Below are 19,256 nucleotides of genomic sequence, written 5' to 3' on the forward strand. Positions count from 1 at the left end.
ACAGGTCAGAATTTTGAGTTTTCAGGTCCCTGTGACTTAGAAAATGGAAGACATTTTATGGAAGACAAGGAAAGAAAGGGAACCAATACTTGGTGTTTCAAGAATTATGCAGGAATTATAAACGCATTACCCTTCACAACAACCTTAGGAGGTAAGTATTTTTATCCCCATTTAACAGTTGGCTTAACTAGAGGAAAAGAGAGTCGTTTGGGTATAAATCAGGGTCTGCCTGAATCGAAAACTTGGGCTTTTTGAACTTCATTATATGGCTTTAGATTTGTAAAGTTCTATTTTATTTCACTGGTTTATACCTAATGTTCTAGTCCGAGACTATTTTGAGGTTTGATTCTGACATCTAGCCAGGTAATCATCCCTCCAAACTTTGTGTCATCTGAAAGGCGGCCATCAATTTTGCTGAGATGGGGGAGAAAGTTGGAGGAAGGATTTTTTGGAGTGGAAAGAGAGTAGACGCCCTTGATCTATTAGGTATAAGTCAAGGTTACCCGCCTCAAGTAGATGTGTAGACGCAGCCTGGTCGTAAAGTGGCTATAAAAGCCAATGGAATAGTTTAACCGGCTAAGAATGATAGCTCAGGTGGGTGGCAAGTAAACGATACAAGCCAGTTAACCACCAGGCACCGAGGCAGGGAAAAGTAGAGAGGGTGGTGTAGGTGGATGAAATACTTCCACCAAAGAAAAGTAGAAAATGGGAAAAACAAACAGTAAAGGGAGAGTTGGCCGGTATATTAGCGGTGGGAGGTCAAAGACAAGGAGAACATGCTGAATGCTAACATTGAAGAACACAGGTTAGGAAGATGGAAATGAGATAGACCGTTGTCGGAGGAAAGCACAGGCTCCAGTAAGGGGAAGAAATGATGATATCAAAGAAGCCATATAGGTATAGTGGAAACCATCCTCCGCAGGGTCAAGCCTCCCAGTTTTAGCGTCCATCTTATGGCAGGCCCATAAAAAGTTGTTAAATACATCAAAGTGTTCTTTTGATGGGGTAATCTATTTATTATTTTTTAATGCTTATTTATTTTGAGAGAGAGAGTGCAAGTGGGGGGAGGGGCAGAGAGAGGGAGACGGTGAATCCCAAGCTGGTGCTGCCCTGAGAGAGCAGAGCCCAATGCGGGGCTTGAACCCACAAACCGGGAGATCATGACCTGAACGGAAGTGGCACACTTAACCAACTGAGCCACCCAGGCGCCCCTACAGATGCGGTACTTCTGAAGGTACTTAGATGTTGACAAAAGACCACATTTCGAATAGAGGGAGCCACGCGTTACCAGTGGGATACTTCTAAGAAAAACCCATGTTACTCAGGACAAACTGTGGACTCTGAGGGGCAGCTTTTGCTCAGGGCCTAGGATTTCGACCCCAAGGGGGTCCTAGAATCTCCCTCCTGTTTTGGTTTGAAGCAAAACGGGAAGTGACATGCGCCCGCATCTTTCACCCAGCTGGGATCATTGGAAATCCTTTCTTGGTCATGGAATCAGCCAGCTCTCTGGCATGTTGGGAACCGTGATATTGAAGCAGGAGCCCCTCACTGAGCCCAAGTCCATGCTCTCTCCACCCTCTCTCAGCAGAGGAAGCCCAGGGGCTCTTGGTGCTCCAAAAATTAGCGTTTAGCGTGTTTCAAGTACCCAAGTGACAGTTAATCCCGACCGAATGCCATTAACGACTCCGGGTTACACCTGAAAACAGTATTTTTTTAGTCGCCTCACCCCATCCCCACCTGTCAATCCTTATTCTGTTCTTGACTGGCCCCCCACCCAGATTAATGATAAGGTGATTCTCGGTCGTTTGCCAAGAGAGACTTGGTCAAAGAGTTGACCTAGGGGAGCCTCGCTAGCTTTTCCTTTAGAAACGATTTTAAAGAGAGACGCACACACAGAGAAGCGCAGGCTTTCAGGCGCTGCGGGCCACGGCCTGCGGGGGCAGAGGGGCTCGAGAACCCACGACACGTTTCTCTGAAGCCTGTGCCCGGTTTTCGGGGCCTCTTGCCCGGCCCGGACTTGCTCGACGGCCCGTCGGGGATGTTGCGGGGGTGGGGGGGGGGTGCGTCTTCTTAACCGGGTGTCGTGGCGGTGGTGTTTCCATGCTGGTTCGGGGCGTTGTGTGGTGTGTGCGCGCACAGCGGAGGGGCGGGCGGAGGTGCAAGACCCTCTCTTCCAGGGTGTCCTGGGGCGGTTGCTCCGGTGCCCCCAACCTAAAAAAGGTGACCCCCTCCTCGCGAGGTCCGAAGTGGCGGGAAGCCGGGTCCTCAGAGGCTCCCGAGGGCGAGGGAGGCTCTAAAACCCGGAGGAGGAGCCGGTGCGCCGGGGCCGGGGAGGGCGCGGGCGCCCAGGGGAAGGGGCCGCGGGCTTTCAGGTAGAAACACGCTCCCGCTCGCGGGGCCCCGGCCGGCGCGGGGGGCGACCCCGGGGCAGTGGCCGCGCCGGGCGGGAGGTTTCCGGGCCCCTCCCGCGCCTCGGGCTTGTGGGGAGATGGCGGCGACGGTTTCCCGGCTCCCCCGCCCCGGACGCCGATGGCGGTGCGTTCCGGCCCTCCCCCACCAGCTTCTCCCCCACGGTAGCCGGAGCCGGTGAGGCCGGGAGGGCGGGGAGCCGAGGACGAAAGGCGAGAGGGCGGAGGTTGCGTGGTGCAGGCGGCGGCGGCGGCGGCGGGAGGAGGGCCGGCGGGCGGGCAGGGGAGGAGGAGGAGGAGGAGGAGGAGGAGGAGGAGGAGGAGGAGGCGGGAGCCGTGTCGCACGCAGCTCCAGGCGGGGCAGCCCCGGCGGCTGAGGGACGCAGCCAGACCTTGGCGGGACGGGGATTTAACCGGGGCCCGGGCTCAGCGACCAGGTGGAGACGTCGCCCGAGCCATTTAGGCACCAAGGGAAATGAGGGTGAGTGGCGGCGGCGCCGGGGCCGAGGGGAGGCGGCGGCGGCAGCGCAGGCCCGGGCCGGAGCCGCGGTGTCGCAGTGACTGGGGCCGCGGCGGCCGAGCCCAGGCGCCCGGCGAGGCCTGAGCCGCCGAGCCGAGCCGCGCCGCAGCGGGGCGGAATGGCGGCCGGGGCCGGGGACTCGTGGGCGGAGGACGCTGGGGCGGGAGGGGAAGCGAGCGGGGCCCGGCCCTGAGTCACCCCGGCCGGCTCGGGCCTGGCCGGGCCGCGGCCCCGGACGCGGGCTCCGAGCGACCAGGCCTGGACTACGCACTGGAGGGGGGGGGGGGGGGGGGGGAAAAAAAAAAAAAAAAAGCCCGATTCATCGCGCCCGAGGCGGCGGCCTGGTGGCGCCGGCCTCTCTCCTGGCCGCGACCGGCCTTGGGCTGCGGGGCTGGGCGGGCGAGCGAACGGCTCGGGGCAGCCCGGGCGTGCGCGCCTCGCCCCCCCCCCCGCCCCCTTCCTTCCGGCGACCCCGGGGGGGCCCCGGGGGGGGCCCCCCCCCCCCCCCCCCCCCCTCGGGACCGCTAGTCCCCCGTGCGGCGCTTTTCCCCCCGACTCGTGCTCTCAGGAAAGTACTGGGCTCGCGCGCAGGAGGAGCCGCGGAGCCGGGCTGTGCTTTCCGGTTCCCCGCCCGCAGGCTCTCGGGGTCTCCGCCTGCATTGTTGCGACTGTGCAGGACGCTATTATTGGGTCACAGTCGTCCCTTTGCCCCGTTCTCTCGGGGGAGCGGACCGGAGAGGGGCGCAGGGATGCGAGTGCGGCGGCCGAATGAGAAGGAGGTCCCCCCCCCCCCCACCCCGCCCCGGTGCCCGCGAGTCGGGCCGGGCCTCGGCGCGCCCCCGGCCCTGCGCCCGGCGGGAGCGCGCGCTGACCCCGCAGGTAACCCGGGGCGCCGGCGTGGGGCGGGGTCGCCGGCCGCCTGGTTCCGCCACCTGTGCCGCGTTGGTGTCCCTGGACGGAACGGCTGAGAGAGAGGGAGTTGCTTTAGGAACATTCCTTGAGACCGATCCCCAAAGTTAAGGGTTTTCTCTCTTTAGCGAGCTCTTTGCCAAAACCGGGATTCTCTTTTCCGATTGGATCGCTGTTGTTGCTTTTAGTTCGTAGCTGGCGTTAGTGGTAAGTGTGCAAATACGGAATTGCAGTTAACTTAACTCAAGTTATTTATATGCCGTGTGTAGTTGCCCTTCCCCGAAGTGGCATTAAAACAGTCAAAGTTAGGAGTGGAGTAAAATGGTCACGCTGTTTTTGAAATGCTCTTATTCCGAGTGGCAGAAGGGGAACTAAATTCACTTTTTTAACTTTAAGCCCTGAGTTTTTAGGACCTAAACTGTGTGCAGTTTTAAGTTTAAAACCTCGTCTTGTGGCCACCTTGCCTACCTGATTTTCTGAGATCCTGGAGAATTTATTATGGCTTGTGTAGCAAACTAGGAAATGTTTGAAAAGCAAAACCAGTTTTGTCAGGGAATTTGGGGGTCGGATAGGAGATTTTCTTTGTTTAAAAAGGTTCTTGGATATTAGAATTTTTTGGTTTTTTTTTTTTTTTTTTTTTTTTACTTGGCAATGCTGTTTGTTGCTTTCCCTGGTAAGAGGAATCGCATTTCCAATTCCAAAGCACACAAACTTTAACCCTAGGATGCCCATTTGGGGGGGTTTCTGGAGAGTGCTCATTAAGTTTGAGACAGGTGGCTGGCTGAATTACTCTCTGAAAATATTAAGCTTTTTTTTCCGTGGTTGGCGCCATCTTTTAAAAACAATTTTGCCAGAAAAGAAAAACACGGTAGTTAGCCTAGTATTTCAATTTCTCATGCCTCCCCTCCGAGCCATGCTCAGCTCTTTGCAGCAGTGTCTCCCAGTCCTAATGTCTGGGAGACCACATCAGGAGGCCGAAGGGACCCACGAATGCCTCAGCTGATTCTGCAGTTTCCTTCCACCTTACAGCCCCTAAGACTCCTTTGCGTCTTGCTGAGTATCCACGAGGTAAGTAACTTAGTGTTGATTGTCATTACAGCCTTCACACTTTTCAGACTATGAAGTCCTTGAAGGCAAGGGATATGCCTTATTTGTGCACCCCCACAATAGGATAGACCTCTGCCGTGGATACCTCGGTTGTTTTTTGAATCAATAAATCCAAAACAGTTCTGATCCCCGGGCTGCGGCCACTTCTGATGGGGGCTGCAGAAAGCACTGTGCTTGTGCTGGTAGGAATGCAAATTTCATTACAATTGCTGTTAGCCCCAGGATCGAATACAGTGCCCCAAAGGAAGAATGCCCGGGTTTTCTTTGTGGAAATCCAGGAAAGTGTTAAGAAAACAAGTGGCAAAACTTTAATTAGCATTTTTCTCCCCTTCAGAACTAGTTTTAAGGTGCAGCTTTACAGTTTTTAAAAAAACTTTTTATTTATTTATCAATTGATCGATTGCAACAAGATTGAAGTATTTTCCGCCAGGTTAAGTATTTGCAGCCTTGCCTTTGAAATGAAATCCCTTGGGAGCTGAGGCCCTTCCCTGTTGAAGAGCTGAGGTGCGCCCAGCGGAGGTACTGGAGTCTGATGTGACCTCACCTCTCCGAAAGGCTATTCTTTCCTTGAGGCCCTTTTTTGTTTGTTTTTTTGGTTTTTGTTTTCTGTTTTAAGAAACTCCCTCCTAGTATCCCCAGGAGGCACAGGGGGCCTTTCTTTCAGCATCGAAAATTAAAATGAAGGTACTTGAAATTTTTTTATATTCATTTTTGAGAGACTGAGACAGAGGGTGAGGAAGGGAGGGGCAGAGAGAGGGAGACACAGAATCCGAAGCGCCCCCCCCCCACCTCACAAACCACAAGATCATGACCTAAGCCTAAGTCAGATGCTCAACCGACTGAGCCACCCAGGTGCCCCAAAATGAAGGTACTTTAAATTGAGGGGCTGTTACTTGCCATTCTTCAAGTTAAAAATCAGGGCCCCCAGAAACTTAGGAATGTATCTGTGTTTTTCTTCTTTGCTGTTTCAGCCCCACATAGTTCCCAAAGCCCCCGGCCTTCTATCTTCAGCAGTAGAGTCAATCTGGAATATGAGGTCTTCAGGGGAGCATTGGCTTATTTCGAACTTCTCATTGAGATGTACCTAGAGAAAAGAGTGTCCCATTTTTAAGGGCCAATTCTGGGTTCACCTTGCTCTTTTTACTGATACCTGGTACTTTGTCAGTAAAGTGGTCATTTGTTTTTCAAAACTGAGGGGCAAACATTAAATGAAGAGTAAATGAAATTTGGAAGGAAGGCCCTTATGTTTATTAATAAGGACTTTCAGCTCCCTGTTTATAACACGTATGTTCAATCATGCTTTAAACAGAATTATGATGCCTAATGATGTTAAGGTTTTTTATTCACACAGATATTTTCCCACCATATGTATGTTATTTATTCACTTATTTTTGCTGAGGACGTTTTGCATAGAACATTTTGCTTGGTAGAGAAGACCTGGGGTCTGATTCCAGCTTAACTTTGCTGGGCCTGTATTTCCTTATTTGTAAAATAAGATGGTTTTTAATTGATACTATTTTAAGACTTCTTTAGGCCTTCAAAGTGTGTGGATGCCATGGGAATGTCACAGCTTTTAACAGCATTTGAAAAACTGTCCTCTAAAGCATAATCTTACTCATGTGTGAAAAACAGACTTGTGAAACCTCAGTTTGATAGTCATTTAAATTTTTTCCTTTGGGCAACTTGGATCAAGTAAGCAGAGTCCCCTCACTGGCTTCCACTCCCTGCTCCAGCAACACTATGGCTGTTTCCCCGTGCTGGGCTTTTGTCCCCTGCTTTTGCTCGAGCTTCCCCTCTGCCACCTGACGGACTCTTGCTGCTTCAAAATGGTTCCACTTAGGCCCTGACCTCTTGTCCCATCCCATCCAGGGCTAGGAGTCCCCCCGCGCTCCTCCTCCCCCCCCCCCCTTTGCCATCCCATGAGGCCTGGCCTGGGTCCCTGTCCCAGCAATTTACCCTCTGATTGGACTGGGTGGTTTCTCCCCCTAGATGGACCTCCGTCAGGGCTGGGAACATATGCCATCCATCTGTCCCCTGCACCTAGCACCCTGCCTGTGTCTACATTCATTTAACTCCTACTGTGTTTAAGAACAGACTCCCACCTGGAATTTTTACCAGACTTCATAAAGTGTGGGTACCGCTGCCTAATCTACCTTACAGCATAGAGCTAAAGAAACTGAGGCTCTGAGTACGGAAGGTCAGACCTAGTAGGTGGTGAATCAGCCTAGGACGAGGCGGAGAGACTCCGGAGCTCAGGACTGCAGACAGCTGCTTGCTGAGTGTTTTCTATGAAAGAGGAGAAGAGATCAGAATGGAAGTGCTTTAAAGATTGATAACCCATCACGACAACCGAATTCATTGTGCAGCACTCTGCTTGACCGCCAAGAATGCTTATTTTTCTTGGTCTTTCAGCAACTGGTGGGCACAGAAGGAGAGTCATTAGGCACTAATGGGATAGAAGTGAACGGTTCAGGGGGCACCTGGGTGGCCCAGTTGGTCAAGCGTCTGACTTCGGTCAGGTCATGAACTCATGCCAAGTTCAAGTCCTACATCGGGCTCTCTGCTATCAGCACAGAGCCTGCTTCAGATCCTCGATCTCCCTCTCTCTGCCCCTTCCCCTTTTGCACACCGTCTCTCAAAAAAATAAAAAGAAAGAAATGAACAGTTCTGGAACTTCAGGACTGTTAAATTGGATGTGATTCATTGGCCTTGCAAAAACGTATAAAAACCATTTGAAGACTGTTCAGATCTAACAAGTTGTGATTTTTAAAAAGGCCTGTGTCAGAAAGTATTTTGGAAGACCTAGAATGAGTGTGTGCAGCCATTTAAAATCTTGTGTGCATGAAGTGTGTAGGCGCTGGTGAAAATTGCAAACTGGTTGTAATTCTAGGGTGGTGAACTCGTGTGCTTTTTAATGGCTTCCCAAAAAACGTTTTAAGAAACAATAGATAGAAAAATTTTTTAAGAAACCAAATGATCTTAAGATGGCGAAAGCCTCTCCCAGCACACTACCGAAAGTAGGAACTGTAAGGGAAAACAATTCCTGTAAAGGAAAAAATCAGAATAATTAAGTTTCTGGATGTTAAAATGCCAGAAACAGAAGGACAAATGGCAAACAGAGATATTATAAACTTACAAGCAATTTAACTTTCCTTACAGAAAGAGGACTTGTAAACCAATAGGATATAGAAGGCACCTTCCTCTGCCATGGGAAAAAAAAAAAAACCGCGCAAACTAGTACTTTCTAAAAGAAGGGGCAGGAAACACGGAAGTTTCAGCTCCACCAGCAGTACTCCTAGAAATGCCAATCAGGGAGATCCTGTTCTTAAAAATTTTGGCATAGAAGAAAACATAAACCGCTTCAGGTGAGGATATGGAGAAACAAGCCCACTCGTGCGTTACTAGAAAGAGTGATTTAGTATGACTTTTCCGAGAGAAATCTGTTGACACAAGCTTACAAACTATGTGTGCCCTTTGAAATCACTCACTCTAAAATTTAAGAGCGGAAATGATGAATAGATTGATGCTCTCATGACACTTATTTAACACCCTCATTTGAGCACTTGTTGTCAGTGTTTTGCTTTTAAGGACAATTACTTCATCATTTTTAGATAACTTTGCATTTCTGTAATTCTGTATTAATGATTATTCCCTGAGCATCAAGTGACAGAAACATGCTATAAAACCATTTGTAGGAGCGCCTGAGTGGCTCAGTCGGTTAAGCATCCGACTTCGGCCCAGGTCATGATCTCGCGGTCCGGGAGTTCGAGCCCCGCGTCGGGCTCTGTGCTGACAGCTCAGAGCCTGGAGCCTGTTTCGGATTCTGTGTCTCCCTCTCTCTCTGACCCTCCCCCGTTCATGCTCTGTCTCTCTCTGTCTCAAAAATAAGTAAACGTTAAAAAAAAAAAAAAATTAAAAAAAAAAAAACCATTTGTAATGTCTAAAATTTTAGGGTTGTGGTATGTGAGTACATACCTTAAATAAAAAGATGACAAACCAAAAAGTCATAGTGGTGATCTCTGAGCAGTGGATTTATGGGCTATTTTTAGTTTAGTTTTTCTGGTTTTCATTTTTTCCTCCCGTTTTCTACAGTGCACGTGTATGTATAATACGGTGGATTAATTTGTAAAAACGACCACAGAAAGAACAGTGGAGCTGGGGGGTCTCCTTGGAGCGAGGCGGTTCTGCTTGGTTTTGCGTGGAAATGGCCTTGGTGTTGGCTTTGCGCGCCGGCGTGCTGTCACTGACGGTTCAGTGTGTGCGGGGAGGGCTGCCCGATTTCCCGTTCTTTCCCCCACACCTTCATCCTTCAGCTACTTCAGGTCCCCTCACGGTTCATGCTCTCCCTGAAACCACCTTAATCTCGTGAAACTCATAATTTTGAGATTTTAGTAAATTCTCACACTGGATTCGTTACTGACCGGTTGTCTTCGGTGTGGAAGCTTCCTTTTCTTGGTGATGCTGTGAGCTTCCTATCCTTTTTTGCTGACTTCATAACTCCTAGTATTGGGTGCAGTTTTAAATTGAGTGTGTATTCTAAATGACACAAATGAGGAATGCAGTTGGATTTAGGAGAAAAGAGGTACATAGAAGAAACATGGCACCAAATGCCAGCACTCAAATGCCTTTACTATGTAGGTGTTAGTTAACCGTGTCGTGACTGAAGTAGTTAAGTGTGCCCGAGAACCAGCCGGAAGTCAGGACATGGGGGAAAGGCCGGAGCCCAAACCTCCCTCCCTGCTGGATGGAAGGAGGCCTGCCTTCCTTCCGGCCCAGAGTCCAGTTGTGCCGGACCGGAGAGAAGTCGAGTGCTTCACCACCTGCGGGAGGGTGGAGAAGAGGAAGTCCCAGAGTGGTGTTTTCTGACTTCCACCATGTGAAACATTCAAAATCCAGGAGGTTTCCTTGTGGGTTCATCTTAGGTGTAGTAACACCACTTTTTACTCAGCATTTACTCAGCGCTAGAGACCAGGCTGGACCCTCGTGGGTGACTTTGGAGCTGCTCTCCCTTGGCTTTCTGCTCCTTGGAAATGCCTCACTTGGGACGGAAGCCTCTCCTCCACCTTCCTGGTTGATGGTGAACTTGGACGCAGTGCCGGGACATTTTACCCGTGTTCAGAGACTCCCCCGGTCAGCGTCTCCTATTTGACACAGTGAAGAAAGAGCACCAACAGGGGCCTCAAAAGACACAAAGGCGGGGTCGGGGGGAGGCTTAGTGATGGCGGTAGATACTCAGCCTGTTGAGCAATTTGCCCAGTCTTCCCTTCAGTGGTACTTTGTAAATGTTCTGTGTGTTGGTGACTTTGCCGCGTACGGGTTGTTTTTTGATGTCTGTAGGTGAGCTGGGGCATTCCTCTGGTGAGGCATGTCATACAATCAGCTTGATATTGTGAAGCTTCATTTGCTTTTGTGGGGTTTTGGGGCGTCACTTTTATCACGAAGGTGTTCCGCTTTACACGTTTACTGCATTTTCACTGTTTTCATTTGGAGCCGTATTTGTCCATCTGTTCTGTGACATGTAAGTGACGGGGGTGAGAGAGAAGATCTGTGAATAAATAAATTTAGGAAATACTTGGTTGCACACTCAGGGACCTTTGACATGTTAGTATATGTTGCTCTTGTCACAGGGAGATCTAGATCTTCCAGGGGATATATGTCTTCCAGGGTGTGTATGTCTGTGTCCGTATAAGGTGGACCCTTAATACAGCCTTTGAGGGAAGAAAACCCTTCTACCATATTAAAGAATGTGTTTTGTTTTGTAGAACACATTGATTTTAGACTCATAGGTGACAACATGCCTTGAAGTAGCAAGTGATCTCAGTAAATCGACGTGTTCATTTTTGTCGTGTCTTTGGCAAGCACCGATAATGGAGTCTGGAGGCACTTGTGTTCTTGGGAGCACTGTGCGCGAGGTGCCGCAGAGCCTGGGATCCTGACGAATACGGTTAGGTGTAGAGTTGTCTAGAAGTGATTTCTGCTTCACTTTATTCCGTGTCTGAATCCTAAATGCTCTTACAGGAAGTATCTTAAAACAATTTTTTTAAGCACATGGATTAGCATTAATTTATAGTCAGTGCTGAGGAACACCAACACAGTCAAAGCGTGCGTCACCCGACGTTTTCTTGGTGGGGTCCTGCTAAAAGTACTTTTTAAACCTGGAAAATACTGGTTTATGGCATTCACTACAAAGATAGGTCAAACATTTTTTTCTTTATAACTTGAAACTGCCTGGACTGGAAATTTCAGTCCGTTGAAAATCAGAAGTGGTGTCCCTTTACGGCCTTGGATTCTTCCCTGCTCTCTCCCATGGGTTCTCCTGCATTTCGAGCTCGGTGGTTTCCAGAGTGTGAACAGTGTTCTCAGGAGGTGTTAGGCCGGATTAGTTTGGGAAGCATAACCAGGTCTGTTTTCTGGAGCATTTTGGCCTTTTTCAAGGAGGGAATTTAACAGGCAGTGATTCCCAAAGTTTTCAGCCAGTTCGCCCCCTTTTTTTTTTTTTTTTGCTTGAAAGATCTCTTGACATTAGCTTCTGCGGAGAATATGTTGCTCTTCTAGTTGTATCTTTTCTTTTAGTGGACGTTCAGGAGCTCTCTCCTGACTTGATTCTCTGTTCCAGTTTATTTTGCTGTGGGGCTTCCCGGTTTTGCTTCCGCGGAGGTAGTTGTGATGCTTCTGACCGTTGGCTCACTGGCTCCTGCCGAGCTCCATCCACACTGACCTCCCGACCCGTCCTCAGGGCTTTCGGTCCGGCTGCCCGGCCCTTAATCCGCTCCCGCCTGCCCCAGGCGACTCCCATCTCTCGCTCCCTGCACCGGGCCCAACTTCTCTCTCACTAGCCGCCTAGCAGAGACTCCATATTCCGTGAGCCAGCTACCCAGTTCTTCCTCCACAATGCTGTGTACTCGCACCTTCCTTTTTGGTTCCAGTGCCGGCTTCGTGACCTCCTCGCGCTGCCGCACCTGTGTTCAGGCTCAGCCGTGTGTCCCGCGAGGAGAGCCTGCCCCCAGTGCGGCTGGGAGTCCCCGTGGTTTCGTGGATTGGGCTCTGCTTGCGGTTCTCGAGCGTCCTCCCGCTTGCGATCCCCCCTGCTCCCCGGAAGCTCAGAAAAACCCTGCGGCCCCGCGCTGGGCGCAGAGCCGCAGGCCGCCCGGCTCCCCGACGGGCTCCTAGACGGCGGGCACCAGGGGCGTGTCGGCCGGCCCGATGCTTCTGGAACACAACTTAATGGCGTTCCAGTAAATCAGTCCGGTTCGTAGGAGTTCTGTTAACTTTGAGATTTTACCTATGATGTAGACATTTTCTTCTGATGAGCTGATTTTTAGAAAATGTCTGTGGTTGAAGGATTCACAGACTGTTAACCAACAAACCATGGTGCACTAAAATTTCCTTGTGAACGTTTGGGTGTGGTGTAAGGTAAACCTCCGACCTGTTGCTTTGTTGGTAGATGTATCAGGTGAGTGTGCGTGTTTGTTCGTAGGACAGTAGATTCCCGTCACAGCTGTAGTGAAAAGCAATTTTAAAACATTCGGATGACTGTGTTGGCAGCAATGAATGGAACTGCAGTTTCACATTAAAAAAAGGATTTTTTTTTTTTTTAACGTGGAGGAGAGGGTTTTGAGGTATTGAAGGCCTAGTATAGACTTAAGTGAACACATACTCTGTGTCCAGTTTGGAAAAAATTGCTCCTAAAATGTGCTGCTTTTTACATTTATGGCATTTATACCTTGCATAAGTTGGTTTCTTTACAAAGTGTTGATGTGTAAGTTTTATCTTAGAAAATTGAGTTGTTTGTGAAGCTCAGGCCCTCTGAAATATCCTTTTTTACACATGTGTTTCCCCCCTTACAGAACCATGAGGGGATCTGGATTTTGTGATTTTGGTGTTCTTTAAAAAATACTCATTTTCAACTGGAAACATGGCTTGATGGTTTTCAAAATAAGCTATTTGATGCATAAGCTTGAAAGCTTTGCTTGAGAAAGAAAAACGTAAGTTAATGAAGTACATTATGTGAAATCAAGAATGTTGGCGGACATTTCTTTGAGGCTTCCCACGTTAGACTTGAGTTTGACAATAAAGACATTAGTACTTCCCCAGTCAAAACTAGTGTGTTGATAGAAATCATGGGGCTCCTGGGTGGCTCAGTTGGTTAGGCATCCAAATTCGGCTCAGTTCATGATCTCACGGTTCACTGGTTCGAGGCCCCCGTCAGGTTCTGTGCTGAGCTCAGAGTCTGCAGCCTGCTTCAGATTCTGTCTGTCTCTTTCTGTCCCTTCCCCGCTCGTTCGTGTTTCTCTCTTTCTCTCTCTCTCAAAAATAAAACATTAAAAAATTTTAAATCAGTCACAGTCTTAATATGTAGAATGTTCTTTATGCGTATTTATGTGTGGGGTTTAATTATCGTAGAGGTGCAAAAGAGCCACTTTTCTGTTTCTTATTCTGCCTCTAAACAATAACCTAAAAATCACCAGTATCTTAGTGACTACAAAAACCAGTTGTGTGCCCTGAGAGAAATTCACTACAAATTTTTGCAACTAGAACTGTCTTGATTAGGAGCGGTTCCATTTCTTTTTTTTCTAAGGTAAAAATACTAAATGTAAATCTGTTTCAGAATCCTCTTAGGGGTAGCTGATGTTATGGGTTTACCACATTTTTTCCTTTGTTATGCATATGGCAGGTTGTTCTGACTCTTCGTGGGGAGCAAGATTAAAAAACAACACCAAAAAGCAACCCTCACCTGCCTTCAAGAAAAAAAAAAAACCCTCTTTTACTGAAGGTCATCATCAAATGGCACGTTTTCTGTGAGCTCAGATGATTTACTCAGATAATTGAGAGACTGGATTTATAATCTAATTACATTTGATTGACTCAAAGCCCAGGTTCGATACACGTATATTATGTATCACTCACATAGCTTTTCCCTAGTATTTATAATGTCAGAAGACATAAGTACTTGATGTTGTAATAGCTACTAAGGACTTTCTCAACAAGCTGGTATTTTTCGGGGCAGTGACTGAACATGTACACAGAAGGGGGTGCAGGTCTGACAGGTGCGCCCACAGGAGCAGTAGGCGAAATCAAGCTCCTAGAAACCCTGGGAATCAAGACCCTCGTCCAGGGGCGGCTGGGTGGCTCAGTCAGTTAAGCGACCAACTCTTAATTTCAGCTCAGATCATGATTTCACAGTTGTGGGATCCAGCCCCGTGGGATTCTCTCTCTCTCTCTCTCTCTCTCTCTCTCTCTCTCTCTCTTTTCTCTGTCGTTCTCTCAAAATAAATAAAGTCTATTGTCCACGCACCAGAAACATTTCAGCTAAAGGAAGGTGATTCTTGATTTCTCTTGGTGTCTTCAGTAGGGTGAATACATTTTTAGAGTGTATTCAAACCAAAATGTAAAAACCCTACATCAGATAGAGTGTTGAGGTAGGACTGTGTGTCCTTTTTAAACCAATTTGTAGCGAAATGAGAAGTGTCTTTCAAAGTTCACCTAGCTCAGGGTGGTTGCTGACCAGAATTTTTGACTCAGGGTTGATGGTTTGAGTAGCCGCGGCGAGTGAAGCAATGAAAAGGCTTGAGAAAACCCGGACTAGGTGACGGTCTTGTTCGCCTGGCGATGCGGCAGCTTTGGCAGCCTGCCTCGTGGCCGATGCCGGTTAAGGACTCAGCACTGACCCACGAGAGGGAAACCGTTCGCCCCGCGTGCAGAAAATTGGGCGAGTACTTGAACGCCACCGTGGGAACTAGGAGTTGAGACTTCATTTAAACGAAAGGCGACAGGCAGTTGTGGTAAAATAAGCACCTCTCAGTGAAGCGGCCCCCGTGTATGAACCTCCCCAGGGAGGGAGAGACCGGCCCCCTGCACGCGGCCCCGTGATGGTGCCTCGCCAGCCAAGGGCGCGTGTCTGCACACGCACGCCCTCGTCTGCACACACACGGCCCTGTGGCCTTAGGATGTTTCCTGGACCGCCAGCATCCCGCTCACCTCCAGGGCCCCCGTGACTCGCTGTGTGTATCTGTTAGCCTGGGTCCCGAAATTGCTGCGGCGCCAGCACGGAAGAGGAATCTCTTGGGTGCCGTTGAGCACTGAAAACTCTTCGGTTGTGGGTTTTCCAGCCTTCGTGGCTTCAATAGGACAGCAACGCACCCGTTAACTGGTAAGATAGGTAAGAAGCGTTCTTTAAGCTGGCATTTTAAAGCATCCTGTTGACCATATTTGGTGGTAGAATGAAAGATTCGGGTGAGTTTTAAGAGAGAAGGAGGAGGTCGATTGCAGGGCACCTGGGTGGCTCAGTCGGTTAAGTGTCTAACTTCGGCCCCCGGCATGATCTCACGGTTGGTGGGTTCGAGCCCCGCGTCCGGCTCTGTGCTGACAGCCTGGAGCCTTCTTCAGGTTCTGTGTCTCCCCCTCTCTCTGCCCCTCCCCCACTCGTGCCCGCGCTCGCTCGCTCTCTCTCTCTCTCTCAAAAATAAATAAACATGAAAAAATTAAAAAGATTGAGATTTCAAAGAAAATTTGAGCTGTTAGCAACTGGATCCCCAGGTCCGTCAGAATACAAAGCTTCCACCTTCTTGATGACAGATACACTTTGAGGGGAATCTTTGGAAAGTACTGCTCTTGGTATTATCGGTTATCAAGGGTATGAAGACGTTTCAGGCAACATTAATTTACCTCATTTTGACTTAAAAAAATATATATGATCATGCTCGCTTTGACGTTTCTCCCCTGAGAAGTTTTTCGTTGTATTTTAAATTTAAGTACCACTGTTAGGAATTTCAAGGACACCTGATAACCTTTGTAGAAGTGTTACTACAAATAAAAACAAGTGTCTCCTACGTGCAGGGTGCTCTTCTAAACATTGTATTTATGTAACTCGTCTATTGCTTTCAACACCCCTGTGAGGTCAGTATTGTTTATTGCCCGTGACACATAACTATAGGCACAGAAGGCGAGGAATTTGTGCAAGCCCACATAGCTGGTTGGGTCGTGAAGCTAGAAAATTGAAGTCTACATACGTTTATATATTAACTACAGTATTTGAAAAAGTCATGGCCCTGTGTAACCCCAATCCATGCTTTTTTTTTTTTTTTTTTTTGAGCGAGACCGAGCACGAGTGGGGGAGGGGCAGAGAGGAGACACAGAATCCAAAACAGGCTCCAAGCTGTCAGCACAGAGCCCGATGCGGGGCTCGAACCCACGAACCGTGAGATCGTGACCTGAGCCGAAGTCGGACGCTCAACCGACTGAGCCACCCAGACACCCCCGATCCACGCTTCTTGAATTGTTTCTACAGTAGGAAATATATTTTATGGGGAAAACCCGGACATACACAGGCATAACTGAGATAAAAGATGCACTGAGTAATCCTTACCTTCTTGTTACGTTCTGTGAGCTCTTTTTTTCTATTTTACTTTATTAAAAAGTTCCGGTTGCCATTTACAAAGTTGATCTCGTGATCCGCACATCAATGAATTGTAGCCCTCAGCTTGAAAAGCGTACATGTAGATAATCGTGATTAAATCTGATGCTGTTTTTCTTTGTTTTAAAGCGAACAGAAATGCTTGGAAATAAAATACACGGCAGCACCAGACGAGATCCTTGAATAAATCTGCGGGAGCGTTGTGCCAAAGCTGAGATCTGAAATTCAGTCTTCAGCAGTGGAAACCAGTTTCTGTGGACAAACCCGTCAGTCTGTGCAGCACCTGTTAAGTAGTAACAGGTCTTCTGTGGGTTTCCAAGTTTTCTAAAGCACTTGACACTGGCGAAGCTCGGGTCGCCCTCCTTGGAAGTCACGTGGTAATGAAAGTAGGAAGGGTCTATGTGCTGGCTGAATGGAGGTTCAGTTATGAATTGAATGATACTTAGGGCTTTGAGTGCAGTATGTGGATTTTTAGGATTTGAAAGGACTCTCTTGGTTTAAATGTTCAAGTACTTAAGCTGAAGAAGAAAAATTAATGCCTAAGATGTTCAGAGGAGAAAATTCTGTGCTTAATGACATCTGAAATTTCTCATTATTACAAAATCCTGTGTGTGGGTGTGTTGGGGAATGAATTGAATTAGCATGTGCACATATTTATAATTAGAAAGACAAAGATTGAACACGAGAAGGCAGCTCTATTGATTCATTTGGTACAAGTGTGAGGGCCTGCTAATTTCAAACCTCTGCGAGTTTTTAGAGAGCGGGGAAAGGCTGAGAGAGAACTAAGCTGTGAAACTTGAAATCCTTTTGTGCTTACCCCACCCCACAGCGGTGAGTCCTGGCCTTGTTTCTTAACTTTTTTTTAAAGCCATCGCTGTTAGATTTTTTATGGCTGGTTTCAGTAATTCTTGTCGGAGCTGTGCCTAAGGCCTCTACATCCTGTGAACGTACCTCCTCTCAGCCCCAGCTCTGCCTGCAGGAATTGAGAGCACCTGTCCGCGGCTGGGTGACAGCATGTCCGTAGTAGTTCTGCGTGCCAATGGGCTGCGTGGGTTTTGTGTCGGTTCGTGTTAAGTATCCTCGGAGATCCAGGCGTCTTCTTAAACCCTTGGAGTAGCAGACTCACCAGTATCTCCGGAGCTCTTGCGGTGCGCCGAGGCCTTGCGTTCGGTGCCGAGGACTCACCTGTGAACGAGGCCCAGGCCCCTGCCCCCCAGCCCCGGCCTGGTCCTAGAAGAGACGTCCTGTTTTCAGAGAAGGAGCCTTCGTTACTGCTGCGTTTTCCGTTTTGGTAGTAACAGAAAGAAGTGTCCGTTTTCTTTACCGAAACCTCCGTTACTCAAATAGCAGGAATTCTTAGCAAAGTAGCCTAATTTTGAATTCAGGAAAGCAAGCAAATACGGTATTTGATATTTGCTTTTTGTTTCCTCACGCTTTCCAGATTATAAAATATAAGTGTATTTCATGAATGAAATAGGAAAATAAAAAATGAGCCCCTACTCTCATTTTTTTTCAAAGACTTCCTTTTTTTTTTTTTAAAGAGCAGTTGTAGGTCCACAGCAGAATGAAAGAGGAAGGCACAGAGATTTCCCACATACCTCTGCCACATACGCAGCCTCACCCTGTTAATCAACATCTTGCACCAGAGTGGTCCATAACCTACATTGACACATCAAAATTGCTCAAAGTCCGTAGCTGATGCTACCACCTACCTTGGTGAGGTACATTGTATGGTTTTAGACAAAGGAATAGTGACCTGTCTCCATCATTATAGTATCATGCAGGGTAATTTCACTGCCCTAGAATTCCTCTGTGTTCTATTCTCCCCCAACCCCAACCCCCTGGCAACCGCTGATCTTTTCACTGTCTCTGTAGTTTTGCCTTTTCCAGAATGTCCTACAGTTGGAATTATACAGTGTGTAGCCTCTTGAGATGGGCTTCTTTGACTTCATCACATGCCTTTAAGATTCCTCTGTCTTTTCGTGACCCAAGAAATAGTTCATTTCTTTTTAGTAAAGAGTAATACTCCGTTGTCTGGATGTACCACACGTTAGTGACTCATCCATTCATCCAGTGAAGGACATCTTCGTTGCTTCCAACTTTTGGAAGTTAAGAATAAAACGTGCAGGTCTTTGTGTGGACGTAAGTCTTCGGCTCCTTTAGGTGAATAGCAAGCAGCGTAGATGCGGGTCATAGGGTAAAAGTACGTTTAGTTTTCTGAGAAACCAGCCGATTGTCTTCCAAGGTGGCTGTACCATTCTGCACTCCCACCGGCTGTGTACCAGGGCCCCTGGTGCTCCATATTCTTAACCAGCATTCGGTGGTGTCAGTGTTCCAGATTTTGGCTATTCTAATAGATGTGTAGGAGGTATCTTGTTCTAATTTGCATCTCCCTGATGACACATGATATGGAACATTTTTTCATAGGCTCGTTTGCTGTCTGTCTATCTTCTTTGGTAAGGTCTTTCACCCATTTTTTTTTTTTTATGTTTATTTTTGAGAGAGAGAGAGAGAGAGAGAGAGAGAGCGAGCCCGAGCAGGGGAGGAGTAGAGAGAGGCGGGGAGACAGAATCTGAAGCAGGCTCCAGGCTCTGAGCTGTCAGCACAGAGCCCGACGCGGGGCTCGAACTCACAAACCGTGAGATCATGACCTGAGCCAAAGTCTGACACTTAACCAAGTGAGCCACCCAGGGGCCTCGGCCCATTTTTTAATCAAGTGGTTTTCTTACTGAGTTTTAAGAGTGCTTTATATATTTTGGTTAGCAGTCCTTTATAAAATGTGTCTTCTGCAAATGCTTTCTCTCCCCCTGTGGCTCGTCTTCTCAGTCGACATTGTCTTTCATAGAAGTTTCAAATTTTCATGAAGTCCAGTTTATCAGTGATTTCCTTTGTGGATCGT

At 48.2% G+C, this 19,256-nt stretch overlaps 1 protein-coding gene across 6 annotated transcripts in view; it reads left to right on the plus strand.

Annotated features, from left to right (window-relative positions):
* The first annotated feature begins 2,461 nt into the window (after nucleotides 1–2,461).
* CUL1 (cullin 1) overlaps nucleotides 2,462–19,256 on the plus strand; it is a 105,450-nt gene continuing 88,655 nt past the window's right edge. Inside the window, exons 1-2 of one of the 6 annotated variants that reach the window (XM_049643062.1) lie at nucleotides 3,839–4,905; nucleotides 16,487–16,734. The gene's annotated coding sequence lies outside the window, so the exon portion shown is untranslated. Of the gene's footprint in view, nucleotides 2,587–2,804; nucleotides 2,890–3,746; nucleotides 3,808–3,838; nucleotides 4,906–16,486; nucleotides 16,735–19,256 lie in introns of those variants that run through there. The other 5 variants (XM_049643063.1, XM_049643064.1, XM_049643061.1 and 2 more) reach the window with 5 other exon arrangements.

The sequence above is a fragment of the Panthera uncia genome, chromosome A2, assembly GCF_023721935.1.
Source record: "Panthera uncia isolate 11264 chromosome A2, Puncia_PCG_1.0, whole genome shotgun sequence".
NCBI classification, from domain to species: domain Eukaryota; kingdom Metazoa; phylum Chordata; class Mammalia; order Carnivora; family Felidae; genus Panthera; species Panthera uncia.